This window comes from Mesocricetus auratus, unplaced genomic scaffold (genome assembly GCF_017639785.1).
Source record: "Mesocricetus auratus isolate SY011 unplaced genomic scaffold, BCM_Maur_2.0 Super-Scaffold_100676, whole genome shotgun sequence".
Classification (NCBI taxonomy): domain Eukaryota; kingdom Metazoa; phylum Chordata; class Mammalia; order Rodentia; family Cricetidae; genus Mesocricetus; species Mesocricetus auratus.
Window position 1 is genome coordinate 56456051 of NW_024429266.1, and position 16031 is coordinate 56472081.

Consider the following 16031-nt stretch of genomic DNA (forward strand, 5'->3'; position numbering starts at 1 on the left):
AGCAGAGGAGCCTCCAAACCAATTAAGATAGGAAGAAAACTTTGAAACTGTTATTTTCTCTGAGCACCTCCCTGAAAACACCTGTGTCAAGCATTTTCCTAAAGACTCCACCCAGTACTGGCCAGCTCCACGTTTGCATCTGGTTTGCCAAATAACTCGGATCTCCAAGTACCCTTTCCTCAACCATGGAATCTTGGAATCTTGTTCTCTGCTGCCTTCCTTTCTTGCCCCCCCCCCTTCCCTGTCACATTGTGAAGATCATGGTTCGCAGTCTTCCTTCTCAGAACCCCTTCAACCGCTGCGGGATCTCAGCTGTGATGCCCACTGCCCCCATGGAAACAGAGGCTAAAAATCGCTTGTCTTGCCCCAAGGAAATGCTGAAGATGCTACCATTCCAGTCTGTTAAAGTCAGAAATGTCTTTACAAAGCATATGGGGCCTTTAATTTTTTTCCCTTTTTATATGAAACTTTGCAATTAACCCAAGCAGTTTTCCAGGAGACAAGGGCTAACAGCCTTGCTCGGCTGGTTGAAGTAGAAGTTAGAAAGAGCTCAGAAAGTGGATAACCATCTAGTAGAAAGGGAGTATGCACAAGTAGAGGAAGCCTATGTGGTCCTGTGGAGGAAAAAGCAGTATAAAAAGTGAGTTCTCAAGCTGGGCCTGGTGGTGCAAACCCTCAATCCCAGCACTTGGGAGACAGAAGCAGGCAGATTGGGCAACTACTCCCCAGTGGTGTGTAACTCTAGGGGGTCTGTTGCTTTCTTCTGGCCTCTGCAGGCATCCACAGGCACGTGCACACACCCACACAAGCATACACATAGTTTAAAAATAAATCTTAACCAAAATACAGTGAGTTCACAGTTCTAAATTATTGGGGGGAGTATTGTTTTGTTTTCATTGAGGAAGAGGAGCCTGTGACAGTTAATGAGGCTCAAGAGGTTTGAAGAGTAAAAGACACGTTCTAGAAGCATATCAGCCAGAGGAGAACTATAACGCAGTAGACAGAGGAGTATGAAGGATTACGAAAGATATTATTATTTGGCACAGGTTTTCACATGTAGCTCAGGCTGGCTTTTGAACTTGCTATGTAGACCAAGCTGGCTTCAAAGTCATGATCATACTGCCTCTGTCTCCTGCGTGCTGAACCTCCTCATTTGGCTTGGTTTTCTTCTAGGAAAGAAACGTGTTCATAGGTTGAAAGGGAAGACCGAGAGGAGAAAGGAAGAAAACGAAAACTGTCCCAACTGAAAAACGGAGATGGAACCGAAGCATACGGGATACAGTTGCCCGGGATGTCTCTGAGTAGAGACACTCATAGGCATCTGTAGGCTGATACATCTAGAGGAAAAAATAGTCTTGATGGTCTCTAAGCAATCTGTGAGAGAAAGGGAGTCAAACTAGAAATGGAAGCTGGGCATGGTGGCATATCCCTTTAATTTTATCATCCAAAAGGTAGAGGCAGGTGGACTTCTGAGTTTGAGGCCAGCCTGGTCTACAGAGAGAGTTCCAGGACATTAAGGATTACACAGAGAAACTCTGTCTCAAAAACTAAACAAACAAAAGATAGAATTGAAGACTCAAGGAAAATGGTTAAAGTTAAAATGGTCATAGAAAGAAATGACGAGTTTATAGTTCAGTTTACAAAAGGCCCTGGCTTAATCCCTAGCACCAAGCAAGAGAGGACTCGGGTTGGGGGAAGCATCTGCTTACAGCTAGCGTAGAAGTCACAGCTGGTGTTGGGTATTTTAATACTATGCGATACTATCTGAATGTGCTCTTCTGCAGCACTTAGACACCCAGGTACAACACTTGAGTCAGACTTGAAGGCCTGTGGGATAGGAACAGCAGAAGGATAAAGAAGAGGGGTCTTGCCAGATGGTGGTGCACACCTTTGATGGCAGTTCTCGGGAGGCAGAGACAGGTGGGTCTCTGAGAGTATGAGGCAGCCTGGTCTACACAACAAGTTCCAGGACAGCCAAGGCTACACAGAGAAACCCTGTCTTGAAAAAAGAATGAAGAAGAAGCTGGGCGTTGGTGGCGCACACCTTTAATCCCAGCACTCTGGAGGCAGAGGCAGGCAGATCTCTGTGAGTTCGAGGCCAGCCTGGTCTACAACAGCTAGTTCCAGGACAGCCTCCAAAGCCACAGAGAAACCCTGTCTCAAAAAACCAAAAAAAAAAAAAATGAAGAAGAAGGAGGAAGAAGGCAGCTCTTGGCAAGATTAGGTGCCTAAAGAAAGAAGTGAAATTGAGAAAAGACTTTGAAACTTTTAAAAATTATTTTATTTTATTTATAAATTGATGCCCCCCCTCTAACTCGATCTGTAGATCAGGCTGGCCTGGAACTGAGAGAGATCTACCTGCTTCTGCCTCCTGAGTGCTGGAATTAAAGGCATGCGCCACCACTGCCCAGTTTAATTGATTTTTTTGTTTTGTTTTGTTTTTCGAGACAGGGTTTCTCTGTATTGTTTTGAAGGCTGTCCTGGAACTCTGTAGACCAGGCTGTCCTCGAACTTACAGAGATCCACCTGTCTCTGCCTCCCTTGGCTGGTCTGGAACTTGTTATATAACCAGACTGTTCTTGGATAGAGATCCTGTCTACCTCTGTCTCTGGAAGGGGATTAAAGGCAAGTGTCACCACAAACAGCCTTACTATAGTTTTGAAACTTCTGTATTCATGAAGCCTATAAGAGTGCCTGGCACATATGGCTTCCTAAAACTTCAACTAAATTCCTGAAGAAAGTCTACGAGTATGAGACCTTTTGTAACTGACTCTTCACTCTAGCCTCAGTGGACAAGTCCTTGTCTCATTCACTGCTGTCCCCCAAATTGATACCTGCCACACTGTATTCAGTAGATATGTGTTCTACTTGGTAGGCAGAACTTCCAGCAGGGCGAAATGGCCGTTTCCTAACCCCCAGAGGGAACGAAGGTGCTCAATAACAAGGCAAAAGGATTCTGCAGGTGTGGTTAAGCTCTTGGAGATTAAGGAATGAGAGTATCACTCTTTAATTATCACTCCCAGATTATCCAGCAAAGCCCAGCCTAATCACTCCAGTCCTTAAAACTGACAGTGTCTCCCAGCTGAGTCAGAGGGGCCAGCGGTGATGGAAGAACGGCTAGGAAAATGAATGTTGCCACCTCTCAAGTTGTTGCTGGAGGTCCTCTGAGACAAGGTAGGACAAGAAACAGAAGAAACACAGCCTTGCTGCCACCCGAACAGTTGGGTGGACTTCTCACCTGATGAGCTGTAGGGTCACGCTTTTGGGGGGTGGAGGGGCTTGAGGGGTTGATTTTGAGACAAAGTCTGATGTGGCCCCACTAGCTTGAAACTTGATCTAAGGGCGGCCTTGAACTCACGATCCTCCTGCTCAGCACCTCCCAAGTGCTGAGATTACAGCCATTGCACACCACACTCATCAATCATTATTGGTCTGTGTGGTAGTACTGGGGATTGAACATAGGCTGTCATGCATGAGAGGCAACACTCTACCTCTGAGCTACAGCCCTAATCCTAGCTCTGTGTGCTTAAAAATCCATTTAAGCCAGCATGCTTTTAATCCCAGCACTCAGGAGGTAGAGGCAGGAGGATCTCTGTGAGTTCGAGACCAGCCTGGTCTACAGAGTGAGTTCCAAGATAGCCAAGGCTACACAGAGAAACCTTGTCACAAGAAACCACAAAACAAAACAATCCACTTAACTGGAGGTGTGTGTGATTTTTTTATGGTGGCAATAGTAAATATTATATTTAATAATATATGTATTTTAATAATTTGATTTATTAAATTTTATAAATTTGAAATAATGTGTCTTCCCCTGGTTCTCAGAGTAAGCTTCTCTATAGGGCCTCCATACACACTCTTCTAATTTTTTTTCTTTTCATTTGAGATCAGGTCTTCCAATGATCCAGACTGACGCTAGCTGGCCAGTGAGCTCTGGGGGTTTTAGCTTGTTCCCTCCCATCTTGCCGTCTCTGGGATTATGAGGGAACCACAATGCTGGACATTTTTATTGTAGACACTGGAGATCTGAACTCAGGTCCTCATGCTCTCTTATCTTCTCTGCTTCTCTGACTTTTAGGAGGAGGGTGACTTGTTTGTTTCTGTTGAAAGAGAGGGTCTCACTACAATCTTCTCTGGACTCAAACTCAAATCCTCCAGCCACTGCCTCTGAGTTCAGGGATTACAGGCCTGCACCACTGCACTTGGTTCCATTGGATACTTCTTGAAGAGCTTTTTTTTTTTTTTTTTCTTCCCAACACAGGGTTTCTCTGTGTAATAGCCCTGGCTGTCCTGGAACTCACTTCGTAGACCAGACTGGACTTGAACTCACAGAGATTTGTCTGCCTCTGCCTTCCAAGTGCTAGCATTAGAGATGTTTGCCACCATACCCAGCATGAAGTATCTTTTTATTATTATTTTATGTGTTTGGGTGTTTTGGATGTACTGGAACTGGAGTTTCAGATGTTGAAAGTCTCCTTGTGGGTACTGAAAATCAAGCCCAAGTCCTCTGGAAGAGCAGCCAATATTCTGAACTGTGGAGCCAGTTTTTTTCTATAACGAGCAACTTCTTCATGCCTTATACATGGTTTCAAGTCCTACTAATAAACAGTGGATTTAGAAGGCTAGAGTGGGCCAGGCACGCCTTTAATCCCCGCACTTGAGTGGCAGAGGCAGGTGGATCTCTGTGAGTTTGAGGCCAGCCTGATCTACAAAGTGAGTTCCAGGACAGCTAGGGCTGTTACACAGAGAAACCCTGTCTTGTAAAATCAAAAAACACAAAACAAAATTTAGAAAGCTAGATGATATTATTAGAAACACAGGAGAGGCCAGAGGCCCACACCTGTAATCCCAGCCTCGGGAGACAGAGGCAGGGGGATTGCTGCCCTCTTGAGGTCAGCAGATCAACGCAGGGAATTCCAGGCCAGCCTTCTCATCGCATCATTATTCACAATAGCACATCCCCATCTCAAGGGCCCATCAACAGATGAGTGTGCAAGGAAAATGCCATCCAGCCCGAAGAATGAAGGCAGCTGTGTCATTTGCACGTGCACTGATGAACGTGGAGGGGGTCATACGCCAGGGAGTAAGCCAAAGGCAGAAAGGCAAACACTATATGAGTTCCCTTATGTGGAATTCCAAAAGTCAGACTACAGGAAGTGGAGACCAGACTGGCCATGGCCTGGGGCTGAGGGGCAGTGGTGGAGAATGAGGGGTTGTTACTCAGAAGAAAGGGTAATAGTTAATAGTGCTACATTGCACTCACACCAGTAAAAGAATTAGCCGGAACCGGGCACACCTGTAATTCTAGCCCTTGGGAGGCTGAGGTAGGAGAATTGTGAGTTTGAGGCCAGCCTGGGCTGCAAAGTGAGACCCTGTTTCAAAAACAAAACAAAATAGTAGCAGCCTGAAAATAATTAGGAGGTGAGATTAAGTTTAGGACACATAACAGCCACAGCTGGGCTTGGCACCCACTGCATGAGTGCACTCTGAGCAGGCCCGAGGGGAGGATGGAGGATGACCAGCTGAAGGCCAGGCAGGGCTACATGAGCCCCCATCTCAAAGTAATAATAAGCAAGGGCTAGAGAGATGGCTCAGCTATTAGGGGACTTGTTGCTCTTTCAGGGGACTTGGATTCAATTCCTGGGCCCACACCGGGCAGCACACAACTATCTGTAACTCCAGTTCCAGACTTTCAAAAACGCCTCTTATCTCCACAGGCATGCTCTCCACTTGGTGCAGAGACAAACAGGTACGCATGCACATACATTTAAAAATAAAATAAGTAGGCCAGGCGGTGGTGGCACACGCCTTTAATCCCAGCACTTGGGATGCAGAGGCAGGCGGATCTCTGTGAGTTCAGAGACCATCCTGGTCTACAAGAGCCAGTTCCAGGACAGCCTCCAAACCCTGTCTTGAAAAAAAAAACAATAAACAAACAAAATAGATAAATAAAATAAAAGTAAAAGGGAACTAGAAGCTCCATGCTCAGAATCTGTGAGTTTAGCCTGCCCTCTAGTGGAAATATTAAATCCAACAGCCAATGTAAGGGAAGGTCTGAGATGGCACCTGTGATGGTGTTTCCGCATAACATATGAAGCAACTATTTCCAGCTTTAACAAGCCTAGCTTCTAATAAAATAAAAATGTTCTCCTTAGCCTGGCCACCTCTCCTCTCTATCTAACCCCCTTGACCAATAGGTGTGGCATGTGCTCCTCAAGTCCCTTTCAGATTTGCTGTGTCCCTCCCTGCCGTCCTGCTCCGTTTGGAAAACAGGAGATTGTCAGTAAACAGCTTACTGACTGGCCAATCCCATTTAGTCAGGTAAACTTGAGACTTCTGGTTTTATCCTCGAGCGTAACAAGACCTTCGGGTAGGAAAAACCATGAAAGTCTCTTTATTCCTGTTCCTCTCAGGCAGCCCGGACAGACACCATTTCCCTTCCTTTAAAACATGACATACATGGTGTGGTGGAGTCAGAAGCAGGCAGATTTTTGTGAGTTTGAGATTCCTGAGTCTGAATGTCATCTTCCATTCCCAACCCTACACAACTTAAAATCAACCCTAAGCAGTTGGCAATTATATATATATATCCTTGGAAAAAACAAACAAACAAATAAAAACACCATCTAAGCCAACTGTAGGGAAAGGTGTCCTTGTTTTCTTCTAATTACTTCCAGCTGTCACGGGGACAAAGGTGACTCTATGGGATCCTGTAGAAAAAGAAAAAAAGAAAAAAAAAACTAATGCAATGGTTAAATCTCAAGGGGACTAGCTATAAAATTTGTAACTGGCCTCTGAGTGGCAGGTGATGCTGCTAGTCTACATAGTAAGTTCCAGGCCACCCAGGGCTATAAAAATTCATCCCCACACCTCATGCATAGAGACAGAGCAAAGCAAGGAATGTTTTTCTTGCTTGATATATAGCTAACTTGCTCAAGAAATATGTCCAAATAATGTCTGTTTTGTTGTAATTTAAAAAGCAGGAGACAAAGATGCCATTTGACAGAGCTCATGTGGAGGGATTTTTATTGGGGGAAGGGAATGGAAAGCCAGGGGAGACAGAGAGACAGGCAAAGAAGCAGAGAGGGAGAGGAAGAGGGAGGGAGAGAGAGAGAGAGAGAGGGAGAGATAGAGAGAGAGAGAGAGAGACAGAGACAGAGACAGAGAGACAGAGAGAGACAGAGAGGCTGGCAGGGCCCTTTTAAAAGGGAAAATGAGCACAGGTGGTACGCTCAGTGGCTGCAGCTGAGGACATATCCTGTCAGAACCCCAAGGGCAGGCCAGTACAGATGCCTGAATGCCAGTATGTTTGACTCTTTACAATTTCTTCTACATGACTGACAGCCGCTTTAGCGCTACTCTGATAATGCGGTTTTCATATAAAATGGCCAGGGCTGGAGTTTTGAATAAGCTCTTTTGCTCCTCAGCTCCTGTATTTGTTGCTGTGTGCATTTCTTTTTTTAAAAAATAATTTATTTAACTCTATTTTATGTGCATTCTTGTGAAGGTATCAGATTCCCTGAAACTGGAGATAAAGACAACTGTGAGCTGCCATGTGGGTGCTGGGCATTGAACCCAGGTCCTCTGAAAGAACAGCCAATGCTCTTAACCACTGAGCCATCTCTCCAGCCCCTGTGTGCATTTCCTTTTTATTTTTTTGGTTTTTCGAGACAGGGTTTCTCTGTGGCTTTGGAGGCTGTCATGGAACTCGCTTGGTAGTCCAGGCTGGTCTCGAACTCACAGAGATCCACCTGCCTCTGCCTCCCCTGTGTGCATTTCTTTAAGGATGTATTTACTTACATGTGTGGCATATGTGTGTTTGACTGTGTGTCAGTGTGCACCAGGTGCATGCAGAGGCCCCATGGAGAACAGAAGAGGGTGTTGGATCCCCTGGAACTGGAGTTACAGGCAGTTATGAGCTGCTATGTGGGGTCCTATGCAGGAGCGGATATGCTCATAACCACTGAGCCATCTCTCCAGCCCCTCCTGTGTTTAGTTCCTTATGCTAATGTGTTTGCTTCTAGGCTTACCTTTCCTGGACTGCTGTTGATCCCATGCCCTGTTTACTTCCTACTCCATAGATAGATAGTACAATGCCTAAACACGATGGTTTGTCAGTAAACCTTTGTTGACTTAAAGCATTTCTTGTGCATTAATTTTTGTTGTTGTTTTTCGATACAGGGCTTCTCTGTGTGGCTTTGGAGCCTGTCCTGGAACTAGCTCTTGTAGACCAGGCTGGTCTTGAACTCACAGAGATCCACCTGCCTCTGCCTCCTGAGTGTTGGGATTAAAGGCGTGAGTGACTACTGCCCCGCTAATTTTTCAAAATTGTATTTATTTATTATGTATACAGTGTTCTTTCTGCCTGTTTGTATGCTTGCAGGCCAGAAGAGGGCACCAGATCTCATTATGGATGGTTGTGAGCTCAGGACCTCTGGAAGAGCAGCCAGTGCTCTTAACCTCTGAGCCATCTCTCCAGCCCTAATTTCTTTTTCTGGATTACATGTTTTTGTGTGCCTTTGTATGTGTGTGAGCATGCAGACCAGATTGTGGGAGTCTATTCTCTCTCATGTTACCAGGTTCAGCAACAAGTACTTTTAACCCACTATACTGGCTAGCCTTCCTTGTGCATTTTGAGCTTGTTCCTTCAGATTTAGCAATGGAAAATATAACAGAATAATAAAAGTTTGGATTTAGAGGGTATGCTGGCTAGTTATACACCCTAGAGTCACCTGGGAAAAGAAAATCTCAACTGAGAAAATGCTTTTACCAGATTGGTCTGTGGGCAAGCCTGTGGTACATATTCTTGATTGACGGTTAGTGTGGGAGGGTGCAGCTTTCTGTGAGCAGTGTGCGCCCCCCCCGCGCTGGGTGCTATAAGAAACCAGGCTGAGGCTGGGCAGTGGTGGCTCATATTTTTAATCCCAGCATTTGGGAGGCAGAGGCAGGTGGATCTCTGAGTTCAAGGCCAGCCTGGTCTACAGAGTCAGATCCAGGATGGCTAGAGCTACAAAGAGAAACCCTGTCTCGGGAAAAAGAAAAAAGAAAGAGAAAGAGGAAAAGAAAAAGAAAATAAAGCAAACAGGCTGAGCAAGTGGTAAGGAACAATCCTCCGGCCCTGTCTGCTTTCCTGTCTTGACTCCCCCACGGATGGACTGTGATGCTGTAAGATGAAACCAGTCCCCAAGTTGTGTGCGGTGAGGGTTTTGACATAGCAACGAGGTCTTAAAGGTCACCTGAATAATCTCTCCAATGTACAGACCCAGGCCTATTTAGGACCCCTCAGATGACTCGTCACTGTTCTTAAGAAGCACACCATTGGCAAGGGAATGTTCCCCAAGAAAGGCCGACCTATTTTGCTGCTGTTTGTGTTTAGGAGTTTCACGTACTCAGAAACAAAGATGAATTCTCTGATCAGTGTTTGACATTTCATAGTCTGTGTTCCACAACCTATGCATCAGAACTAGGCAGATCTGGAAACTACTTATATTTTTTAATTTATTTTATCTTTAATTATGTGCATATGTTTATGTCTGTGTAAGTGTATGCTGTGTGAATGCCTGTGGAGTTCAGAAGAGCTTTTTGCTCACTGTCTAGACCAGGCTGGTCTCTACCTCAGAGAGATCCTCCTGCCTCTGCATCCGGAATCCTTGGTCAGCATCCAGTTGACCTGCTAACTTTTACTCTCAATGCTACAGTTTGGTTTCCTTAGGTGTACAAATCTTGATTTGGGAGGATTCATTTTGGGAGGCTGAAAGAAGAGGGAAAGAAAAACTCAGTCAAAATTTAAAAGTTTAGCCAGGTGTTGGGGGTGTACGCCTTTAATCCCAGCACTCCGGAGACAGAGGCAGGCGGATCTCTGTGAGTTCGAGGTCAGCCTGGTCTGCAGAGCCAGTTCCAGGATAGCCTCTAAAACAATACAGAGAAACCCTGTCTCGAAAAACCAAAACCAACCAACCAAACAAAAAAATAAAAGTTTAAACTCCCTTATAAACTAGATTCAGACCCATCTTCATTTACTTCTATTTTCCCGAAATAGTAGAACCCTGGCCAGCAAATCTGGACTTTGTGCTAAGGGATGTTTAATGGAACAGCTCTGTCACCGGGAGAATGAAAGTGTTAATTTTCATTAATGGAAAAAAATGTGGTTCAGAGGAATAAAAGTAAGAGTGAAGCAAGGAAGGGAAAAAGTGTAATAAAAAGATCATACTCAAATGCTGAAGTGTCAATGGTCACCTTATTTGTCCACTTTTCTGCAATTAATCAGCATTAATATTGTTTTAGCGAATTTAGTAAATACTGGCAATTTATCAAATATGAAAAGACTTTGGAAAACGTATATATTAGGTAAATGAAACAAAAAAGGAAAAATAAATACTGATTTGATACATTGAAAATATACTTGATAGCTAACTGAAATCTACGCTTAGCTTGTCAGGGGGAAAAAAAAAAGCAGTGAACTACAATTTTATTAAGTAAAAAGAAGAGAAACTAGCCTGTCAGGGCGCCCGGATAGCTCAGTCGGTAGAGCATCAGACTTTTAATCTGAGGGTCCAGGGTTCAAGTCCCTGTTCAGGCGGCTGGAAATTTTGCATGACTAGTCACAATTAAATGCTTAGTTATAGAGCAGTAAGATAGGTGACTTTTAGGTGTATTTTTCATAGAATTAAGAGATTTAAGAATATGTTACATACTCTTAAGAAGGGAAGGTGTCGGCAAAACTTCGTTCTTCCTCGAGGAGGGAGCTCTGAGTACCGAGTCGGTGGAATCTTGTCCAAGTCCTCACCAGTGAAGAGTAACAACACAAAGCATATATTAATTAGCTTGGGCTACCCTTAAATTTGTACAATTTTTGCTGATGTGAAGGGAGTGACATAAAAAAACCAAAAGTACCAAGCGCCCGAACAGGGACTTGAACCCTGGACCCTCAGATTAAAAGTCTGATGCTCTACCGACTGAGCTATCCGGGCTCTTGCAACACAGCTTCTACAGTCCTTTACATAAGAGTAAGGAACCCTGTGCGCTTGCTCCCGCCCTAAACACTGTATTCTCGCGAGAGTAAAAGCCGTCCAAATTCTGCTTCCAGTTGCGTTGCTAACTCCTTCACATTCCTCCTTGAGTAGACTTTGATCTGGAAACTAATTACGTTTGAACTTTGTAGTAACAGACTTGGGTGTCTTTTGCCGTTGACACCAGTGGCGACATCCGCGCTGAAACCCTTGCAACAGGGTTGGAAAAAGGGAGTTTTGAAAGCGACTCCAAACCTGCTCTTCTGAAGAGAGTGAGCTGAGCTGTGGAGTGCAAAATGGGGGAGAGGAGGTGCTGAGATTGTTCTGTGAATCGTCTGACCGTGTTCAGATCATTTTACTGGTACACCACGGAGGTCGCCAGCTGTGACACCTAGAGCGAAGCCAGAGAGGGGAAAGCTCGCTACGCCGCGGAGAGAGGCTGTTTGTCTTCCTTAGTAATTTGAGTAAACGGAGCTGGCTTGAGAATGGGACTGTAAAGAGCTTCTGTTGGCCGATTTTGCTTCCCCTGAATTCCTTTCCTAATTGTCTTCAGAGTGATTGCTTACCTCATAGCGATGGGGGCTGGAGGCATAGGGTTTTGTGGTCAGGCCTGCATGAAGGAGAAACTAGCTCACAGCTGCCTGAAGGTCCAGCTCGAGATCCCATCCGCCGCGTCACACAGGGCAGGACCTGAGTTCAGTTCCCAGCACCAACATAGGCAACTCATAACTGCCTGTAACTCCAGACCTATCTGATGCCTTCTCTGGCCTCTGTGAGCACCTGAACATATGTGGCACACAAAAATAACAACAACGACAAGAATATAAGTTGCAGTAGAACACTTGGAGCTTAACTCAACTATAAAAAAATAAATAAATTCAAAAGTGTACAATATAGAGCAGGCCTGTAATCTAGCACTCACAGTAGGGTTAGACAATCTTTGTGAGTTGAGGCCAGCCTGGTCTAAATAGGCCCGGGTCAGCCAGGACTACACGGTAAAATCCTGTCTCAAAACATAAAACTAGGGGTCGGAGAGGTGATCCAGCAGTTAAGCAGTTGTGACCTACAGTGTGGGATTCCTGGCACCCATATAGAAGCTCACAACCGGCTATAATTCCAGCCCTTGGGCATCAAATACCTTGCTAGAGCCTTTACAGGCAACAGTTATGCATGTGGGCAAGATACTCATACACAAAAAATAAATAGAAGTTAAGGAAAAAGTCTTAGAGACTAAACAAAAAAGTGCAAAACAGCTGGTCGTTGGTGGCGCACGCCTTTAATCCCAGCACTCGGGAGGCAGAGGCAGGCGGATCTCTGTGAGTTCGAGACCAACCTGGACTACCAAGGGAGTTCCAGGACAGCCTCCAAAGCCACAGAGAAATCCTGTCTCGAAAAAAAAAGTGCAAAACATTTTAAAGAAACATACATATATTAGTCCTTAAGATTGGTCCAGCAAGATGGTTCAATGTGTAAAGACACTTGATGCTAAACCTGAGGACCTGAGTTTGAACTCTGGGACCCACATGGAAAAAGAAAATCAACTCTTTGTGTATGCCCCTCATACACAAAATAAATAAAAACATTAAAAGTCTTAAACATCTAAAGACATGAATGGAACAAGTAAATACCAGACTCAGGAAAATGGTTCTGAGTTTGAAGCTGGGAGAGGAAAATTTTTTTGTGTGTAGTTAAGTGCTGTTCCTTAGGAGGAAGAATGATAAGGAAAAATTATATTCATCTTCATATTCTTTATATGGATGAGGGAATTATCACTGTAGCTTTGTTTCAGAAAGGTTGTAATCCAAGAATTGTCTTCTAATTCTTTTAAAATGAAAAAGGGAGCCAGGTGTTGGTGGAGCATGCCTTTAATCCCAGCACTCGGGAGGCAGAGGCAGGCGGATCTCTGTGAGTTCGAGGCCGGGCTGGCCCGACGGCCTCCAAAACAATACAGAGAAACCCTGTCTCGAAAAACCAAAAAAAAAAAAAAAAAAAAAAATGAAGTTATTTATGGCTTGGCATAGTGGCACATACTACATACTTTAATCCACTCAGCACAGAGGCAGGTGGACCTCCAAGTTTGAGGCCAGCCTGGTTTACATAATGAGTTCCTGGACAGCAAGAGCTACAAAGTAGGACACTGACTTGAAAAACAAAAACAAGCCCGGCAGTGGCAGCGGCAGCACACTCAGGTCTCTGTGAGTTCGAGACCAGCCTGATCTACAAAAGCTAGTTCCAGGACAGCCTCCAAAACCACAGAAAAACACTGCCTCGAAAAACAAAACAAACAAACAACCAAACAAAAGTATTTATTTGTGTGGCTGTTTTGCCTGTATGTATCATTTGTGTACAGTGCCCTTAGAAGCTAAAAGACAGTGCTAGATTACCTGGAATTGGAGTTACGGATAGGTGTGGACTGCCATGTGAGAGCTAGGAATCAAACCTGGGTCCTCTGAAAGAGAGGTCAATGCTCTTAACCGAGGAGCCATCTCTCCAGCCCCCCTCATTAAGGCTTTAGATGATGACAAATTGCTGATAAATATTTTGAAAAATAAAAAGGAAAATGGTTGAACTTTTGGCCAGCACCAAGGGTGACAGCATCTCATCCATAATTGGATTTACTATATTTTCTTTACCTGACAATCAGATTTTTTTACTAGATCAGTTTCCAGGCCTTACCTTTTTTTTTTTCTTTTTCTTTTTAATGTTTGAAATTCAGGCTTAGGGCAATGTCTTTATCTGCTGAGACAGCTAGCTAATCCTCAGGTCTTACTTTTGGAAGCCTCTAGATCAGCTGTTCCAAACCTGTGAATCGAGATGGGGGGATGGGGCAGGAAGGGGGGGGGACAGGATGACGACAACCAATATTAGATATATTACACATTAGATATTTACATTATGATTCGTAATGCTAGCAAAGTTACAGTTATGAAGTAGCAATGAAATACTTTTATGATTGGGGAGTTACCACAACATAAAGAACTGTATTAAAGGGTTGTCACAGCATTAGGAAGGGTGAGAACCACTGCTCTAGATTGTTCATTTTAAAGAATCAGAATTGCATGAGGTGATAGTAAGTCCAAGGTTCCCGCAGACAGTAGGAAGGAATCTAAATTAGCCAGATACTATTTAAAAGACAGAAAACAAATTCCTGTTGGGAAATTAGTTAATTAATTTGAGAGTGGGATCTCATGATATAGCCCTTAAGGACCTAGAACTTGCTATGTCAGTCATGGTGGGTCATGCTTATAGAAGACACAGAATTTGACAGGCAGAAGACTGACTAGTTCCAGACCAGTTTGCACTATATAATGAGTCACAGGCCTGTCCCCAAAACAGAAGGGAACCAAATTAAAGCAACCAAATAAAAAGTAGTTGCACAAAGAGAGAGGGGGAAATGCTTGACTAGGGTTTACCTAAAAGTTTGCTTCCCCCTCTTTTGAGGAACCATTGTTGACCTCACGCTGAATCTCTCAGTGGTGGAAAGGCTCTAAGAAGGAGCGGGACCCAGTGGTGTATGCTTTTATTCCCAACACTTTGTAGGCATAAGCAGTGGGATCTGTGAATTTGAGGCCAACCCGGTCTACATAGTGACTTCCGGGATAGCCAGAGCTACAAAAATAATGGAATAATGTTTCTATTAGAAATAACAAATTCAGCTGGGCGTTGGTGGCGCACGCCTTTAATCCCAGCACTTGGGAGGTAGAGGCAGGCGGATCTCTGTGAGTTCGAGGCCAGCCTGGTCTACAGACTTCCAGGACAGTCTCCAAAACAATACAGAGAAACCCTGTCTCGAAAAACCAAAAAAAAAAAAAAACAAAAAAAAAACAAATTCGTTCTATCCTACAAAATGTCCAAGTAATAAATTTGTGGTAGGGAACTGTAATGTGTAAACCAAGGGAGATTACTGCCCTGTTTTCTTTACATAAATTCGTAAGTACGGATCTATTTCTGGGTATCACATTTTAACAGGAACAAGTTCTTGTCCAGAAAATATCGACCAGGGTAAAAGGTGGCTCATTGACAGGTCAAAAAAGAAATAATCAAAGGATCAGGAAGGTTTAGCGTGTAGGGAAATAAGAGGATTGGGGATATGGAGGCTGTCTTCAAAGATCTGGGGAGTAGAGCGGCATAATCCCAGCACCCTGGCTTGAGGCCACAGCTGGAGGATCTCTGAGTTCCATGCTAACCTGGTCTACATAGAGTTCCAGGACAGCCGAGGAGACAGAGACCCTGTCTCAAAACAAAACAAAGCAAAAGGATCAAAAATCAAAACCGGGTAGCATTTATGTTGGAAGTAATGAATTCGTACTGCCCTCCAAAATACCCAGCTATTAATAGAAATTAAAAGACAAAATATTTCAGTTCCGAAAACCCTCTCTCAGGATTGTACCGAAATAAATGAGGTTATCTGGGGGAGGTGATAACGTTTGGTTGGCATTGGCAGAGGTTAAAGGCAGTTTGCTTGGGACAGTTTGTCAACCCCTGGGGGTGGCGGGGAAGCATGATCTGATTCTGTGATCCCAGTTAAGGTCGTTCGTGAATAAACCAGTTGTATATTCCCCAGTGAGTAACACCCGGGATGCTGTTTCCCTCGGCGGCTACTCTGGGTGTATAAGGATGAGTAAATTATATTAAGGTTTTTTTCTGAAGAGCTGAAGGCCACCTCTGATTATGCTCTTAGTTTTCTTCTGTTTTGGTGGCACTTCTCCCTCCCTATTCTCTTTCAAAACTTCTTTCTGCAGGGCATGGTGTGGCATGCCTTAAATCCCAGCACTCGGGAGGCAGACGAAGTGGACCTCTGTGAGTTCGAGGCTATCATGGCTTACATAGCGAGTTCTAGAGCAGCCAGAGCTACACACAAGAGTTCCTGTCTCAAAAGTAAAATAAAATATATAACCATCTCTAGCGTTCATGCGCCAGGACTGGAGACTCTCTTTCCGGATTAGCGTGTACTCGATGGTAGGTTCTTCAGCCGTTCTAGCTTTCTAGTCCTCCAGGGGCTCCTCTATGGTTTCGACTGCC

At 44.3% G+C, this 16031-nt stretch overlaps 1 long non-coding RNA gene and 2 other non-coding genes across 3 annotated transcripts; 1 reads left to right on the forward strand and 2 right to left on the reverse strand.

Moving 5' to 3' along the window:
• Positions 1–6468: 6468 nt before the first annotated feature.
• On the reverse strand, positions 6469–10955 carry LOC121137217. Its single transcript, XR_005874449.1, has 3 exons — positions 10695–10955; positions 9615–9751; positions 6469–6710 (listed from the first exon to the last, which is right to left on the reverse strand). It is a non-coding gene; the product is annotated as an uncharacterized LOC121137217 (long non-coding RNA).
• On the forward strand, positions 10507–10579 carry Trnak-uuu. Its single transcript has one exon. It is a non-coding gene; the product is annotated as a tRNA-Lys (tRNA).
• Trnak-uuu lies at positions 10898–10970 on the reverse strand. Its single transcript has one exon. It is a non-coding gene; the product is annotated as a tRNA-Lys (tRNA).
• Between the last annotated feature and the right edge of the window lie 5061 nt (positions 10971–16031).